Source organism: Chiloscyllium punctatum, chromosome 25 (genome assembly GCF_047496795.1).
Source record: "Chiloscyllium punctatum isolate Juve2018m chromosome 25, sChiPun1.3, whole genome shotgun sequence".
Lineage (NCBI taxonomy): Eukaryota > Metazoa > Chordata > Chondrichthyes > Orectolobiformes > Hemiscylliidae > Chiloscyllium > Chiloscyllium punctatum.
The window spans coordinates 3,151,386-3,170,166 of record NC_092763.1 but is presented as its reverse complement, the minus strand read 5'-3'; the positions used below and the strand labels follow the sequence as shown (position 1 = coordinate 3,170,166).

At 39.8% G+C, this 18,781-nt stretch overlaps 1 pseudogene; it reads right to left on the bottom strand.

The window, feature by feature from the left end:
- LOC140495688 (kelch-like protein 4) overlaps positions 1–18,781 on the bottom strand; it is a 166,631-nt pseudogene that overhangs the window by 5,623 nt on the left and 142,227 nt on the right.

Here is an 18,781-nt window from a genome sequence, read left to right as displayed (position 1 = left end):
ACTCTATCTTTTTCCTGGGGTGGGAAAGTGCAGAACTAGAGGACACAGGTCTAGGGTGAGAGGAAAGATTTAAGAGGGACCTAAGGGACAATATTTTCAGGCAAAGAGTGGTGCATGTATGGAACGAGCTGCCAGACGAATTGATGGCAGCTGGTTCAATTACAACATTTTAAAAAGCATCTGGATTGGTATATGATTAGGAAGAGTGGGATATGGGCCAAGTGCTGACACATGGGACTAGATTAGGTTAGGCTATCTGGTCGGCATGGATGAGCTGGACCAAAGGGTCTGTTTCTGAGCTGTACATCTCTATGCAGAGATGCAACACCACATCCAAACAATGAGTGCCACGTTTGGAAGACTAAGGATTAGAATCTTCAATAACAGCAACGCATATATTGAATACAAATCCTTGTATATAAAACAGTCATCCTTCCAACTCTTCTGAAACTTGGACTACATGTAGGTACCACCTCAAGGCCCTAGAGAAGTACTACCAATGCTGTTTGAGACCGAGATTCTGGGAAGATGGTGTACTAACATTGGCTTCCTTTGAACAAACCAATACACAGGCACTGAAGCTATGATTATCCAAAACTAATTTCACTGGGTCAGCCAGTGTGCACTTAAGATGCCGGAGTTCTGATAACCAATGCAAATCACCTCCACCCAGCTGAAGGAATGTACTTAGAGAGGAGGACCAAGGAAGGGTTTCTAAGACTCTCTGAAGTTTTTTAACTCAAACAATACAACATCGACATCAATGTCTGGGAGATCCTTGCTCAGAAGAAGCTGATTTAGAGGAATTTCCTCAACGAAGTGTCACAATTCTTTGAGAATATCAGCGATCTTGAGGCCAAGAACCAATTTCACCTCCCAAAAACACCTGCCAAATGTGTAGTTGGAAATGCAGCTCAGGATAAGGCTCAGAATCCCTACAGGACCTATGACACGGAATTTCCTCGGTGGGCAATCATACCCATTAGCAAGTGATCGCTGACAATGTCGATAGTCACGTCCTTGGGTGTTGGTATGAAGATCATTGTCCTTTTTGATATATTATAGTATATTGTATATACAGGACTTAATTTTGAAGGTACAAATTATAATGTACAGACATGTAGCAAGTAATGAATTTGTTGTCATCTGGCAGATCTGTGAATCAGTTATTTGTAGTGTTTAAGAACTGACTCACAGCAATTTCTTCTTCATTTTTAAGATTTAATTATCATATGCCATTCTCAGGATCCACAATTAGCTTTATTACTTATAAAGCTGTAAACCACATTCCTCTCTCCTTGATTGATTCTTGCTTACTGATTCTGAAAAAGACACCTTGGCAAGAAAGATTCAGCGACAGGAATTTAAACTGTGTTGATGTAAAGGGCAGCAGATTCAACAAATTTGATCATTAATTTTCACCACATTGTTTCTTTCAAAGATAGTTTTTAGTACAGATAATTGTTTTTGCAGAGTCAGAGTCATACAGCGTAGAAATAGACTGTTCAGCCCAACGTCTCTTTGCCGACCAACAAACACTAAACCCATTTCCCTGCATTTGGTCCAGAGCTGACTTAGGCAAGCCTCCTGTAGGAAGGGTCACAATTCTTAGAGAATATAAGCAATCTTAAGGTCAAGAGCCAATTCCACCCCCCAGAAACACGTGCCAAATGTGTAGTTGGACCTGCCCTTGCTCCAGAGCTGACAATGTCCTGACATTTTAAGTACTCATCCAGAAGCTGCTTAAATGTTACCTGAGTACCTGCCTCTACACCTCTCTCTCTGACAGCACATTCCATATATCTAGCACCATATGAGTAGAAAAATAATGTTTTCTCAGATTTTCTCTAAACCACTTGCTGCTCACCTTAAACTTATGCCCACAATCTTAGACACATCTGCAATAGGAAAGAGATTCTCATGATCTACTCTATCAATGCCTCTCATAATTTTGTATAGCACAATCAGATCCCCTCCACCTCAGCTTCCTCTACTCCAAGGAAAATAAATGAACAAAACAAACAGATGTAGAGTTGAACTTTGTACAGATATGTAAATGTGTCTAGTCTACAAAAAGGTTTGCACCTTTTTAATGGATATGCACCTTTTTAATGGATATGCACTCTTCTGCATGTTTTCTACATTGTGCATGATCATCAAGTACTATCATGTCCATAAATGCAGAGTAAGACTGAGGACAGTACCAAAGTGCAATGTAAAATTGATGTAGTTGAAGTATACTTGTAGAACTTTATCACATCACTATGTTATGAGCATTGAACTTTACAACATGGTTATGTTGTGAAATGTCTCCTTTAACTAAAGGTAAGATTTGGAAGTCCAGAAACACACCCAGCTCAGACAATACTATGCAATCTAGTTCTCATGAGGTAAAACTTAAACAGAAATCCAATTGATATCAAGTGACTCTCAGAAAACAAAGAGTTGTATTACACAGCATTGCCTTTTGACGCGAAGGGCACTGCTTGTCACAGGCTACTCGGGTGTTTCCTTTCTTCCTGGTGGTGGAAATTTGAATAAAGATTCATGCACCTTGTGTCTTTCACTGTGTCTCACACCTGCACACACACAACATGGGTGCTGGGGTAAATAAATGAGCACTACCGCAGTTAGGTGGTAGTGTTGGGGGGGGGGGGGGGGGGGTGAAGAGAAGGAAAAAAAAGAAAAAGCAGAAAAAAAGGAAAAATAAATAAACAGGAGTGACAGAGGTTCTGTTCCTCCTCAGAGCTGGCTCTGAGGAAGTCGGATCATTGTCAAGGACTTTCCACGAAAACAAAAGCAAAGAGTTGTTTCTGCAAGACCAGGTAGAGAGAGGTCAAATACTGCTGTAGAGAGGTAGGATGCTTGTAAGAATTTAGTGGAACAGGACAAATAGTACTTTTTCAAGACCTGAGGATCAAGGAGTCACCCAGGCTAAATCCTGCCAATGGAAGCCAGATTTGGGAGTCTTGGGCTAAGTGTAGCAACATTCAAAGGATACTGGAAGTTGTAACCCAGATTAGCAAGGAGAGGTGAGCCTGCCTGGTACGGAATGGAAGTAGTTGTAAAATATACCTTGACTACTCGAATTAGTTAGTGTAAGGAATCATTTCAGTTTAATGTATTTGTTGCTAGTTACTTAACTTTTGATCCATGTTGATTTTAGTTTCTGTTACAATAAAAGTCTTAAAATGTGAAATCTTGTCCTTCAATTATTTTTGTTGCTTTTCTGGGAAAAATATCTCACTGAAAGATTATGGATCTTAGTGGGGATTGTATCCTTTAAATGAATTAGTGTGGATTCAAACATATACTCTACAAACGACATAAATTCATTTTATTTTGTTCCTAATGGTCTATTACCTCTGTCCATTCATTATTTTGTGCATCATAAGATTCTATTGTATTTAAGTAAGTCGGTCCATCATATCCTCCTACAGAATACAACTTGTCACCAAGAAGGCACACTCCTACAGCATCTCTTGGAACACTTAAAGATGCCACGGTTGTCCAGGTGTCTGTTTTTGGGTCGTACCTGTAAGTTTAAATATAAGGTTAGTTTACAAAACTCACCTAAATATAAAAGGTCTTTTATTGCAGCATTTTCAAAAGACGGTGTAGAGTACAGTATTGGCTTTAGACAATTCTGTTTACAGTCTTCACATTTTAAAAGCTTTGGAGGTTCATTGTTTTCAAACAATTAAGATTCAGTTTTGAGATATAATAGAGCACATTTGCATTGATTCAAAAATATTAAACTGTGAAAATAATCTGATCACATCTGCGAGCAAAACTCATCCAACTTTGGCTTGAATAGTATTTGGGTGAGTTTTGTAAAGTGAAGATCCACAACACCAGACACTTGAGTGTGGCTTGAATTAAATATGCTAACGTAACACAGTTGATCTTCTGACCGATAATACAACTAAACAAGGTTCTGAGCTGGGAACAGAGCACTGCAGAACATACACTGTTATATGCAGTTTTGATGATTCTATTACAGAAAGGACGATATTGCTAAGATAAGCTGCAAAAGAGCTCTACTCAGGACAAAAGATTTTTTTATCTCCATTCATTTATGGACCATGGGTTCCATTGCTTGGGCCAATATTTATTGTCATCTCTAGTTGCCTTTGACAAGGTGATAGTGAACTGCCTTCTTGAACCACTGCAGTTCATTTCATGTAGGTACTTGAAGTACTTGTAAACATTAAATAAGCATTCCAGGACACAGATGCGGTGACAATGAAGGAACAGTAATGTATTTCCAAGTAAGGATACTGAATAATATGGAGGGAAACTTGCAGCTGATGATGTTCCCATATATCTGCTGCCTTGTCCTTCAAGATTGTATATTGATTGTGGATTTGGAAAGTGTTGTCTAAGAGACATTGATGCGTTTGATGCGTTTCTGCAAAGTGTTTTATAGTTCCATACATAGCTGCTAGTGTGTGTCAGTGGTGAAGGAAATTAGTATATGTGGATATGGTAACAATCAAGCAGGCTGTTTTTGTCCAGATGGTGTAAAGTTCCTTGTGTTATTGGAGTTGCACTCATCTCATCAAGTGGGAGGAATACCATCACATTCTTGACTTGTGCATTGTAGATGATGAACAAGCTTTAGAAAATAAGGAGGTGAGTGAGTTATAAGATTAATTGTCTCTGATCTCGTTTGGAGTCAGAGTAGTTTCTAGTCAATGGTAGCCCCTGGATGTTAATAGTGGGGGATGGTTATTCCCTGGCACTTCTGTGAAACAAGTTATACTTTAATTGTCACCCTAAACCTAGATATTGTCTGGGTCTTGCAGCATTCAATATTGGATGTCTTGAGTATCTGAGAAGTCATGAGTTGTGTTGAACATTGCAATCAATAGCAAATGTCCACACATCTGGACCTATCATGGAGAAAAGGTCACTGAAGAAACAGCTGAAGATGGTTGGGCCTAGGGCACAATCCTAGGTCACCTCAGCCCCATTATTCAGCATTTTTGTTGTAATGAGGACAGGAGGTGAGTGGTCCTAGCAGAACTCAAACTAAGTGTCAGTGAGAAGGTCATTGCTGAACAGTACGTGGTAGCATTGTTGAGAATGCCTTCCATCACTTCACTGACAATCAAGAATAAACCATTGGGTGGTAATTAGCCAGATTGGAATTGTCTTGCTTTTTATATACAGGACATACCAGGGCATTTTTCCACATTGTCGGATATATGCCAAACTGTAGCTATACTGAAACAGCTTGGCTAGGGACATGGCAAGTTGTAGAGCAAATGTCTTCAGTACTATTGCCTTAATACAGCCAGGGTCAATAGCCATTGCAGTACTCAATGCCTTCAGCTATATCTTATAAGGAGTGATTCAATTTGGTTGAAGACTGGCATTCTTGACATCCAGGATTTCAGGAGCAGGCCACAATGTGGCATCCACTCAAACTCTCCAGCTGAAGAATTATTACAGTACTTCAATTTTATCTGCTTACTGATGTTCTAGGCTCCCTCATTATTGTGTATGAAGAAATTATTGGATCTGTTGAGTTGATTAATTGTCACCACCTTTATTGACTGGGTGTGGCAGGACTGCAGATTCATGTCATGGTGACCATAATTAACCCCAAGCTGCATACTATTTCAAAATGATGCACACCAGGAACTGCCTACCTTCAGTGTGCTGCTGTGTTATTCCAGAAAACATGGCTGAGAAAACTTTGCTGACAAGAACATCGATGCCCTAATGGAATATGTAGAGAAGAGGAGGATCATCCTCTTTCCCCACAAAGAGGCAGCATGATGGCTCAGTGGTTAGCACTGCTATTTCACAGCACCAGGGACCCCGGTTTGATTCTAGCCTCAGGCAGCTTCCATGTAGAGTTTGCACATTCTCCCTGTGTCTGTGTGGATTTCCGCCACATGCTTTGGTTTCCTCCCACAGTCCAAAAATGTGCAGGTTAGGTGAATTAGCCATGTTAAATTATACATAGTGTTCAGGGATGTGTAGGTTAGGTACATTAATCAGGGGAAATGTAAACTAATAGGGTAGGAGAATGGGTCTAGGTGAGATTCTCTTCAGAGGGTTGGTGTGGACTTGTTGGGCCAAATGGCCTTTTCCACATTGTAGGGATTCTATGAAAAAAATTCAATGAACCACTGAAGGAGACCATGGCATTTGGAACTGCCTGCCTGGTGTGAAGTAGCCACCTAGGTCAGTCTCATTTCTGTGCAACTTCCTAATTGATTTACTAGCAATCCCCTGACTAATTTACCCGACTTGTAAAACTGACTGTGGTGAAACCCTGAAGTGAAATGAGAAAATGCCCTTGTATGGAAGGAGGACCTATTTACCACTCCCACCTCCAAACTCCATTTCCCCATCCCCTTTCTCTTCCCCTCTTTCAATTGAAGCACATGTAAACGGTTTGCCATGTAAGCTTCTGTCACGTGGTGTAGATGTAGCCATATAGCAGCACGTGCCCCATTTACTGGGTAGTGCTGGCAAGCTGCTTGGCTTTTCGTTTGAGCTAACAGGCAAGACAAGGCAGTAATGCTGTAAAGATCCAAGTGTGTGCAAAGTGAGTGATTCTGGGAAAGCAAGCGAAGGCCCTACATGCGTCCTGTTTTGATGCATACTCTGGGTGCCTGTCTCTGCACACATGAGCTGGCCCCCACGTTGCAAGGTAGGGAGTTGTTGAGCTCCAAAGTGTGATATTATAGTGGGTAACTATTACAAGTTAGTTTGACATGTGCAATAACATGATAAAGCTGATGCCAACCTTCATGAGTGGGCTGGGGTTAAGGGAGAGACTGCTCATAGAGCATGCCCTGAAATGTTGGTCAACATGGAGTGCAAAGAAGATGCCAGTAAGCTGGCCCATCAGGTTACTACTCTGACATTCAAGTCAGGACTTGGCACTACCTAGTTTCTTACCAGTGCCTATAAATGAGACCAGGTTAGGTAATAGTAATATATCAATGTATACTGATAAACCACTCACGAGTAAGATTTTTATTTTGCTATTGAAACCTTGAGGGGGTAATGAGACATTTTCTCTCAATGTCACATTTTCTCTCAATGTCACAAACCTGATTCTTAATTTGCTGTATTCTCCCAACTTTCTTACCTTTGGCCATATTGCTTAGATGTCAGAAAAATTCCATATTCAGATTTATGTTGGTACCTGTGCTTAGAGATTAGGTTGAAAAGAAACTTTTTAAAAACATCTCATTGAATATGTCATACATTGAACCTAATTTAGTCACAACAATTAAATTCCAAATGGATAAATCTTTAAGCAAGACAAATGTTAAGGCTACAGTGGAACAGCTAGGAACTCTCTATGAGTAGATGGTTGAGATGTGGAACTTACATAAGCATAGACATGGAGCTGGATGACCATTCCTTATGCTGACTTACTAAAATATCATTGTATTACTTTAAGAGAGACACTAAACTATCAAATGTTAGTTTTCATTTAAATTATACTCAAGTTGTACAATTTTTATGTTTGCCATTCACAATTTATCTAATTATCTGGGTTGTTGCCAGTGCCACGTGACACTGAGGCAAGGAATAGGGAGAGCGTGCAGTTGAACACATGGCTGCAAGGATGGTGTAGGAGGGAGGGTTTCAGGTATTTGGACAATTGGACTGCATTCTGGGGAAGGTGGGACCTGTACAAGCAGGACGGGTTGAACCTGAACCAGAAGGGCACCAATATCCTGGGAGGTAGGTTTGCTAGCACTCTTTGGTGGGTTTTAAGCTAATTTGGCAGGGGGATGGGATCCGGACTTGCAGTCCAGCAAGTAGGTTAGCTGTTTTTCCAAGATGTCCAAGAATGTAGGGAGGCTGTGGAGAAGGTAGCACTGACAGGGAATATTTGCAGACACCGAGATGGGCTCAAGTGTGTATACTTCAACGCAAGGAGTGTCAGAAATAAGGTGGTGAACTTAAGGCATGGATCAGTACTTGGGACTACGATGTTGTGGCCATCACAGAAACGTGGATAGAAGAGAGACAGGAATGGTTGTTGGAGGTTCCTGGTTACAGATGTTTCAGTAAGATTGGGGGGGGGGGGGGGGTGGTATAAAAGGAGGAGGGGTGGCGTTGCTAATTAGAAATGGTATAACGTCTGCAGAAAGGCAGTTCGAGGGGGATCTGCCTTTGGAGGAAGTATGGGCTGAAGTCAGAAATAGGAAAGGATCAGTCACCTTGTTGGGTGTTTACTATAGGCCCCCCAATAGCAGCAGAGATGTGGAGAAACGGATTGGGAAACAGATTTTGGAAGCTCTTTAGATCAAGTAGATTAGACAGGGTGGTGTTTGTGCAGTGTATCCAGGAATCTTTTCTAACTCAGTATGTAGATTGTCCAACCAGACGGGAGGCCATATTGGATTTGGTACTTGGTAACGAACCGGGACAAATGATGGCCTTGTTAGTGGGTGAGCATTTTAGTGATGCTGACCACAATTCTGTGACTTTCACCTTGGTTATGGAGAGAGATAGGTGCGTGCAACAGGGCAGGTTTTACAATTGGGGGAAGGGTAAATATGATGCTGCAAGACAGGATCTGAGGAGCATAAATTGGGAGCATAGGCTGTCAGGGAAGGATGTCGTTGAAATGGGGAACTTTTTCAATGAACCGATACGACGTGTCCTTGATATGTATGTACCTGTCAGGCAGGAAAGAGATGGTCGTGTGAGGGAACCTTGGTTGATGAGGGAGGTTGAATGTCTTGTAAGGAGGAAGAAGGAGGCTTACATAAGGTTGAGGAAACAAGGTTCAGACAGAGCGTTGTAGGAATACAGGATAGCCAGGAGGGAGCTGAAGAAAGGGGTTAGGAGAGCTAAGAGAGGGCATGAAAAATCTTTGGCAGATAGGATCAAGGATAACCCCAAGGCCTTTTATGCGTATATGAGAAACATGAGAATGACGAGAACGAGGGTAGGTCCGATCAAGGACAGTAGTGGGAGACTGTGTATTGAGGTGGAAGAGATAGGAGAGGTCTTGAATGAGTACTTTTCTTCAGTATTTACAAATGAGAGGGAACATATTGTTGAAGAGGAGAGTATGAAACGTGCTGGTAAGCTAGAGGAGATATTTGTTAGGAAGGAAGATGTGTTGGGCATTTTGAAAAACTTGAGGATAGACAAGTCCCCCGGGCCTGACTGGATATATCCTAGGATTATGTGGGAAGCAAGAGAGGAAATTGCAGAACCGTTGGCAATGATCTTTTCGTCTTCACTGTCAATGGGGGTAGTGCCAGGGGACTGGAGAGTGGCAAATGTTGTGCCCCTGTTCAAAAAAGGGAATAGGGATAACCCTGAGAATTACAGGCCAGTTAAGCTTACTTCAGTGATAGGCAAAGTAATGGAAAGGGTACTGAGGGATAGGATTTATGAGTATCTGGAAAGACACTGCTTGATTAGGGACAGCCATCACAGATTTGAGAGGGGTAGGTCTTGCCTTACAAGTCTTATTGAATTCTTTGAGGAGGTGACCAAGCATGTGGATGAGGGTAGAGCAGTGGATGTAGTGTACATGGATTTTAGTAAGGCATTTGATAAGGTTCCCCATGGTAGGCTTATGCGGAAAGTCAGGAGGCATGGGAAAGTGGGAAGTTTGGCCAGTTGGTTAGAGAACTGGCTAACCGGTTGAAGTCAGAGAGTGGTGGTAGATGGTAAATATTCAGCCTGGAGCCCAGTTACAAGTGGAGTTCTCACAGGGATCAGTTCTGGGTCCTCTGCTGTTTATAATTTTTATTAATGACTTGGAAGAGGGAGTCGAAGGGTGGGTCAGTAATTTTGCAGATGATACGAAGATTGGTGGAGTTGTGGATAGTGAGGAGGGCTGTTGTCAGCTGCAAAGGGACTTAGATATGATGCAGAGTTGGGCTGAGGAGTGGCAGATGGAGATCAACCCTGTCAAGTGTGAGGTTGTCCATTTTGGAAGGACAAATAAGAATGCGGAATACAGGGTTAACAGTAGGGTTCTTAGTAAAGTGAAGGAGCAGAGGGATCTTGGGGTTTATGTTCATAGATCTTTGAAAGTTGCCACTCAGGTGGATAGAGCTTGTAAGAAGGCCTATGGTGTATTAGCGTTCATTAGCAGAGGGATTGAATTCAAGGGTCGTGAGGTGATGTTGCAACTGTATAGGACCTTGGTAAGGCCACATTTGGAGTACTGTGTACAATTCTGGTCGCCTCATTTTAGGAAAGATGTGGAAGCTTTGGAGAGGGTGCAGAGGAGATTCACCAGGATGTTGCCTGGAATGGAGAATAGGTCATACGAGGATAGGTTGAGAGTGCTAAGCCTTTTCTCAGCGAAGGATGAGGGGTGACTTGATAGAGGTTTATAAGATGATCGGGGAATAGATAGAGTAGACAGTCAGAGATTTTTTTCCCCGGGTACAACAGAGTGTTACAAGGGGACAAATTTAAGGTGAAGGGTGGAAGGTATGGGGGGGATGTAAGGGGTAGGTTCTTTACCCAGAGAGTGGTGGGGGCATGGAATGCGCTGCCTGTGGGAGTGGCAGAGTCAGAATCATTGGTGACCTTTAAGTGGCAATTGGATAGGTACACGGATAGGTGCTTAAGCTAGGACAAATGTTCGGCACAACATCGTGGGTCGAAGGGCCTGTTCTGTGCTGTATTGTTCTATGTTCTATGTTTCTAATTTCACAATTCTTGAGCTTGTTCAATGGCATTTGGGAACATTTCATGTAGTATGAGTCTACTTACAGGCCTGGAAATGAGTTGGCTAAAAGGAACAAGAAAACACAATTGTTCATGCTTACCATTCCAAACAATCTGACAGCCTGGAGCAGTGATTTGAGGCAGGGGTGTCGTGTCCTCCCACTGCATAAAGAAAGCCATTGCATGTGACAACTCCCACACCACCCCTTCTCTTGGACATTGGTGCACACATGCTCCATTTATTGGTGTGAGGATCGAAACACTCCATTGATCGTAGGCAGGAGCTGCCATCTCGCCCACCCACAGCATACAGCCTGAAAAACACAACAGTCACATTTGGAATTTCACAAAAAAAAGGAGAGAACCTTGATTTGGTTGGACCCTGCATTAGCCAGTGCAGCCATGGAGAACTAGATTCATATTGCCAATGTACTGGAAAAGTTCTCAAATTTGTTATCTGTAATTTGCAAATGTGAATATGTCTCCATTAATGGGAGTGTCCCACTTCTGATTTTCAATCTATGCTGAGTAAATGAATTATCGCTGATATGGCAAAAAGTTATTGTATTACTACTACACTTGTATCACCCCTTTTACAAGGGTACATCTCAAATAGCTTTCTGACTTATTGTTGTTTTCACATGAAGACTTGATTAGACCTCCTAAAGAAGGCATTCACTGTCATTTTGATCTATGAAAAGCAGCAATTTTACTGAGTTATTAAAGGGCTTCAAAACCCTATGAACTATTGCCAAGCACATAAACACCTCCGAGGAAGATGGAAGAAAACTTGGGAATGAGTGGACAAGGTTTTGTAGCTATACGCAAATCCAGGACAGTTCAACTCCCATGGAAGAAACATAAATACAAAAGTGATATTGGGTTGGTCCAATATCACTTCAGACGAGTGGGCCTCCTGCCATGTCAAGTTGTTACAAGAGAAAAGGAGGATGGGAAACAGTAATTTGTTTCAAGAAGGTACATAAATTATTTCATTAAAATGATGACTTTGCAAGAAAGAGTGATTTTCTTTTGAAGGATTCATTAGATGTCAAAATGGTTTAAATCAGTGCAATTTTATTGTCTCTCACAATACTATAGGGATTCATGTTCTCATTACCAGTAATTAAATTCCAATTGATATGTCTACACTATTAACTGCTGTTCAATTTTGTTCTTTCCCTAAAGAACAATCGACAAGATTAAAAGGCAGGCTTTAGAAATATTAATACATTCCTAAAGTTACTTATTCCATTTAATGTGATTGATCTTGATGGAATTTAAGAATAGAGTAGCTACAAATTTGATAGTAACAAGTGATGCTAATGCACATTACTGTTTTTCTTTAAATATCTTGAGGGTGACAGCCTTTGCTTCGTATCTCTTTTATAGCTCACCAACTTTTCTCATTTCCTATTTGGCACCAGCTAATTCCTTATTTCCTTTGGTTATATTAGGATCAGTCATACTTTGATACCTTATCTAAATGGTCTATTTCAGGAACTAGATTAGATGGAGACAGACATCATTGAGGCATCGCCAGAAAATCATTCACTGACATGAATTAAAATTCTACTAAGGCTGTGTGGATACATGCATTCAAGAGATTAAACAAATCAATAAGAAAAAGGAATATTTGTTCTCCAATTAAACAAGTATTGATTATACTAGAATTAGTTATGAACTAATGGTTTGTGGTAAAATTTATTTGATTTATTCATGTCTTTTGAGGACAAAATTGGTCCTTATCTTGTGACCTGTGACAAGAGTAAGCATAACCTGATGGTTTTCTGAACAACCTTCTGAAATGACCTTACAAGTCATTCAGTTGTTACTATCACCTCAAGGCAATTGGGGTGGGTAATAAGTGCTGACGAGTCAGCAATGCTTGCATCTTATCACTGAATACATTCTTTTGAAAAAAGTAATTTGTAGATAAGTAAACTGGCCAGCTTTCCTTTTCGGAACACTGGGATGCATCTTACATTTGAACTGGGATTAGTTCATGAAGCACAGAGCAGGGACTGAAACTTCAAAACCATGTTTAGTTTATCTGATTCAACAGCTCGCTGAATAAGCTGAGCTACTTGACATTGAGGTTACTTAGATGCATTGCACAGGTCACAATGGATTCAATCATGTATCCACGTAGATACACAGCATGCCGAACGTTCCAATATCAAATGAACAAATATTGCATAGATTAAGGACAGAGCTGTGTGAATCTGTCAGAGGGACAAATCAAAAATATACTGTATTATGCAAAGATAACATCAGACTCTTAGGGCTATTTAGTATTTTATTCTGTTCAGGGCCTGGAATGAAATATAACATTTCATGGAAGGATGAGCCAGATTCATTCAAACCTTGCACCTGCTTTTGAAATTGAATTTTCAATTACAGGACAGAAAACAGAGTAGCTCCCAGTTATGCCAATTTTTGTTTTATAGGATGTGGAATATTCTTTGTTACGACCCTATTACTTTGACTTCTTTGATGATTGTGTTGTAATCCTGATCTCGCTGCAACTCACAACATCAAATCTTCCTCCCCCTCCTGCAGTGCCTTTTCAATCATTGATCTACACACTACAATGAAGCTGTTAACATACTTCAATACTTGTTCATTATTCTTCTCTGGCAGCCTGCAGAACATTGAATTTGGCTCTCTCTACCTGTTTTCCTCCCATCCACTTACATTTCAAAGCTACTTTTTTAAAGTTGTTATTTTCCTGTTCACTGGGTGCCTGGAAAGATTCCATTTGGGTGTGTTGAATGCTCACCATGGACTTATAGCATGTCTTCAAATGAGTAGTATGCTAAATATTAAAATTATTTGTGTGGGTGAATATTCCCTCAATAAGAGTTGTGTGCATCTGTTCCTCTGAGGAGAAATTTGGAAATAATGCTAACCATGCACAAAGGCAGCCTTGGGCTATTAGCCAGCTTGCTTTTCTATTGCCTTACTTAGTAATTTCAATGTTTAAGCTTCTTTTTGTTGGCTCCAAAGATGATCTTTCTAGATCACCCCTCCTTCCACTATCTTTGAGAACGTGAAGTCTACTTACTGTTCCTCACCCTTTTGTGTTGTTCAGTCCCTATAATGGAGGTTGTTTCTCTTTTGAGCCCAGTGGAAGGGTCTGGACACAAACTAATACTGTACCTTTTCAGCTGCTGACTGACTTGCCATGTACTTTCAGCACTGCTTGTTTCAGATTGCCAGCACTTTTGCAAACTTTCCTCAAATCAGAAGATGGAGTATTAATGATTTAATGTAAACTGAACTCATGCTTTCTGTTTCCTGCAGCGAAATGCTCAATGCTTGGATTCTGAGATTGCAAAATCAGTTCATCATTATTACTCTGTGACACCAGTAGCAACATTGGTATCTTCACATATTTGGCTGAATGTAAAAATCCACCTTTACGATTCCCTCCTTCTCCTCTTTATGTTTTTCTGTTGGTGTTCTTGTTGACAGCAGTCTTTAGAAATCAATGAACTGATGAGAATTTATTTTATAATATAGTTGTTTCAGGCTCCTGAAAAGTATTACACTGTTAAGGTTTAATTCAGTTTTTAGTAGTATTCTAATTGTTATGACGATGGAAGAGAACCTGAAAATACTTTATGCTTTTTTAAAAAACTTTTATTTCTAAAATGTGTTGTTTTTAATCAGAGGTTTCTGCAACAAAATCCTGTGGAGTTATATTCAGGGATTGTCTGGCAAAATCCCGTGTGACGTACATGCAATGTGTTACAGGTAAATTGTCAGGGACATGTCAAACAAGGAGAAGTTTAAGAAGGGAGAATAAAGGGGCTAAGTTCTCTTCTCTATCAGCTGAAGGCCATCTTCACAGACATGGCTGTTTTACTTTCCAAGAATACACAAGGACAATGTTTAAAAAGCAGTACCAACTCCACTGAAATCAACTGGTGGGATTGACTGCTCTTCCATCTACCAGTGTAAATTTGTGCAGTAGTATGCTGTGAAGGTCACAATCAAAGAATTATTCCCTGGTTACCTTTGTGTTGCAGGTAAAACTTTGAGTCAAAAAGGAAAGATGACAACAAAGAATCGCTCTCACTCTGAATGCTGGACTTGAATTACAGTCAAAAGGCATCACCCAACTGAATCACAAACAGTCTGCAAAAGTAAAGATCATGAAGCTGTTTGTCTACCAATGTCAATCCAATCAGTAACCTTCACTGCAGTAGCCATAAAATTCAAATATTCAAATATTTGTGAACAATTTTTAGCCTTGTCTTATTTCTAACATGTACGTATGAGTGTTATATTACTGATTCTTCTCACATTTAGTAATTAATTCAAGATGGCAGTGGCGGAGTATGCAGTGTTTGGGCTCCTCATTTGTTTTCACTCCTTTTCCTCCTCTCTCTTTCTCTATGATTTATTTTTTTCTGATAAGAAAAAATATCTTGGAGCAGTTGAGAGCTGTAGTGAACTGAGCTGGAGGGTTAAAGTGGAGCAGGGACAGTTGTTGGTATGTGGTCTGGCACAGGCGCTCAGTGGTTTGAGGCTAGTCAGACCTTGTATGGTACCCCCTGCGCTGATCTACTGCGATGTATAACTGTACTTTGTTTAGCTGACTATATAATGTTTATTCTTTTAACTATGTCTTGTTTCTACCCAAAATACTATGAATCACTGTAAGGTAATGCACATTTTTTATTCCTCTTTTTGTATCAAAGATTTGCATCTGGGTACTGTGTACCTAAGATGGCACCATGAGAGGTGTAAACTTGTCCCTGTACCCCATACTTCTGTACCCGATTGCATGTGTCAATAAATGATACTCTAGTTTAATAAACTTAACTTTGGTAAATTAACTCAAGAAAGCCTGATTGAATTCACTCCTTTTAAAACATAAGTTAATTTTGGGTCTCGGAGAATGGGATTCATTCGGGAAGGGATCCTTTATAAATTAACCTTGTTGCAACCACCCAAAGGAGTGGGTAAATAAAGGTAGTGGAGCCATTTCATCCCACATCACACTGGGGATGTTGTGGTACTGTATCCTGTGTGGAACCATCATGAACTTCTCAAGGTTTGATTGTAGCATACGATCTTGTTTCCTATCTGTGAGAATTCTTCAGTGATTGGCTATTTACTCTGCCTAATGACATTCCATTGCTGAATCCTTAGAGATTCTATAGATTCAGTACCAGGTTCAAATAATAATATCAAGAAAGGGAAAACTCATGCCATAGATGTCTCTAGATACTTGTGGTACTTTAAAATCCGCATTTTTTTGATGTGAAATGCCACAATTGTTTGAAAATACAGGCTATTGTATCATTAATTAGTACATTTTATGAGCTTAGTTTAAAATTACATTATTGAACAGTTTTTTGTGTGGCTGGTTTTAGTGTCATTGCAAATCAGTAATACAGTCAATCTGTAACTACTTACTTGCCATTTAATGCTGCAACTCCTACCGTGCTTCTTGGAGTTGACATGCTCGCAACGTAGCTTGTGGGTCCCACCTTTCTACTATGTTAAGGTAGCTCCAACGACCATGTCCACCAACTGCATACATTGGGCCTTCAAGTACAGCTACTCCTGAAATACAAGGATATTTGGTCATCTTTATGTTCAAATAGGACAGCATCTAATATTTAACATAGAAGCTATGATGTGTTAAATTAGCTTTGTAAAAAAATCAGTTTCACAACATATTCCACAGAAATTCAGCATGTTGACTACAAATCACAAGGAACAAAGTATCAATAACTTGAAATGAAAGCATCTTCATGAAGCATGCACAACAGATTATAAAGATTATGCAATCAGAAATGAAACATGAGTGCTTACTGTTGACTTAGAAACAGCTAGAGTTTTGCTGCCAAAGCAGTTAGCTTGAATCAACCAAACCCTATTCTACCCAATCTCACTCCAGAGATGATTCGGAGATGCCGGTGTTGGACTGGGGTGTACAAAGTTAAAAATCACACAACACCAGGTTATAGTCCAACAGGTTTAATTGGAAGCACTAGCTTTCGGAGCGACACTCCTTCATCAGGTGATTGTCCAGAGAAATAGGGATGAAATAGACTCATGCTCATTGACACCTGAAATAGTTTGTAGCCAGCGACAGGAGCTTGCATATATGTTCAAACAGATTAGTTGGAGGACCTACAAAAGTGTCTGTATCTTCAACTGGGTATTAAAAGCATGTAGATCCTCTAATTTTACCCATTCACTCATTTAACCCCCATACCCATTTCCATACCCTCATTCCACCTTAATGACTCTTTTGTGCTCATTCATTAAATATGCAGTATATATAGAATCAATGAGCTATTAAAAACAATGGCAAATGTTGAAACACTAAGAAAAAGAAACCTATTCAGTGTTCATTTTTTTTATTTTATATTGTCAATCAAACTGGAAATTATATATCATTAACAAAAGCTTAAATTGTTTTGCACCTATCAGTTTTGTCCAGATAGAGATTCAGAAATTGACAATAGAGATTGTAGAAAACATATCATTCTGTAAATAGGATAGATTATCAAGCAAAGTAAGTATTCCACCTAGTTGTGCAAATCTGATTAAACTAGCAAGTTGTTCTGTTTTACCTAACTGCCTAATTCAGGTCTTAAAAAAAAATGCACACTGCGTTTTTGTCATAACAAGAAAATAGAACATAGAACATAGAACATAGAACATAGAACAATACAGCACAGAACAGGCCCTTCAGCCCACGATATTGTGCCGAACGTCTAACCTAGATTAAGCACCCATCCATGTACCTATCCAAATGCCGCTTAAAGGTTGCCAATGATTCTGACTCTACCACTCCCACGGGCAGCACATTCCATGCCCCCACCACTCTTTGGGTAAAGAACCCACCCCTGACATCTCCCCTATACCTTCCACCCTTCACCTTAAATTTATGTCCCCTTGTAACACTCTGTTGTACCCGGGGAAAAAGTTTCTACTTTATCTATTCCTCTGATCATCTTATAAACCTCTATCAAGTCACCCCTCATCCTTCGCCGTTCCAATGAGAAAAGGCTGAGAACTCTCAACCTATCCTCGTACGACCTACTCTCCATTCCAGGCAACATCCTGGTAAATCTTCTCTGCACCCTCTCTACTTACTGTAAAATAACTACTTACTGTATCCAAACTGTTCTTAACCAATATGAAGGAAGAAATATAAATTGTTAAAATTATAAATCAATAATTAAACTTTTTTTAAAAAAATTCCTATACACATACAAACAGACACACAAAAGACAAGACAAATATTCTGGGGGTTGGAAGGAACAACATGTCAGAGAAGCACTACTCAAGCACCAACTCAGATCACAGATGCTGTTGAGGTTTCAATTGTCAATTGCTTTCGATTCCTTTGATGAGGACTCTTTGAGGACACAAGATTATGAATAGGCCAATTGTCAGTTTTTTATTCACTGACTGAGGATTTACCCTTTCAGTCTCTAATGATGCTGTTTCTTCTCCTCATCTCAATTGAGGAATTTGCAGTGAACAGTTTCCTTGTAAGTATTGAGTGAAATCAGCTACTAAAAGATTTTCTGCTACTTGCCAACACAACAGGGAGAAAAAGACTAAGTGCTTTCTTCGTCACAGACTGGATACTTCTGCTCTATTTGCCCAGGAACCAATCAAGAGATTGTTACTATGCTGAGCTGTCTTAAATCCATACAATTTGTCAAATGGAAAACTGGTCAAAGGACAGTTTCTGAGCTTTTCCATAGCTTGATTAAGGCAACATTGTACAACTCATAATGTAATCTATTAACTCTGCAACATCTTCCACAATTTCTTTAGTCTAAAGCAGTATTTTTCCCCGTATTTTGGATTACAATCCAGTAGAAAATGAAAGTGGGCTTTCTACACTCCCAACCTCCTGAGAGATAAGCCACAATTTCAAAAAGACATTTCATTATAAAGTTTATGGAACATAGACAATAAAACATAAGGCTTATATGCTTCATCTCTTATACAAATCTTATATATTAATTATCATTTTCCCCTGATATTCTTTACTAATTCCTTCATTTTCACATTCCAGTCAATGCATCTGTTTTCATATTATTTTCACCAG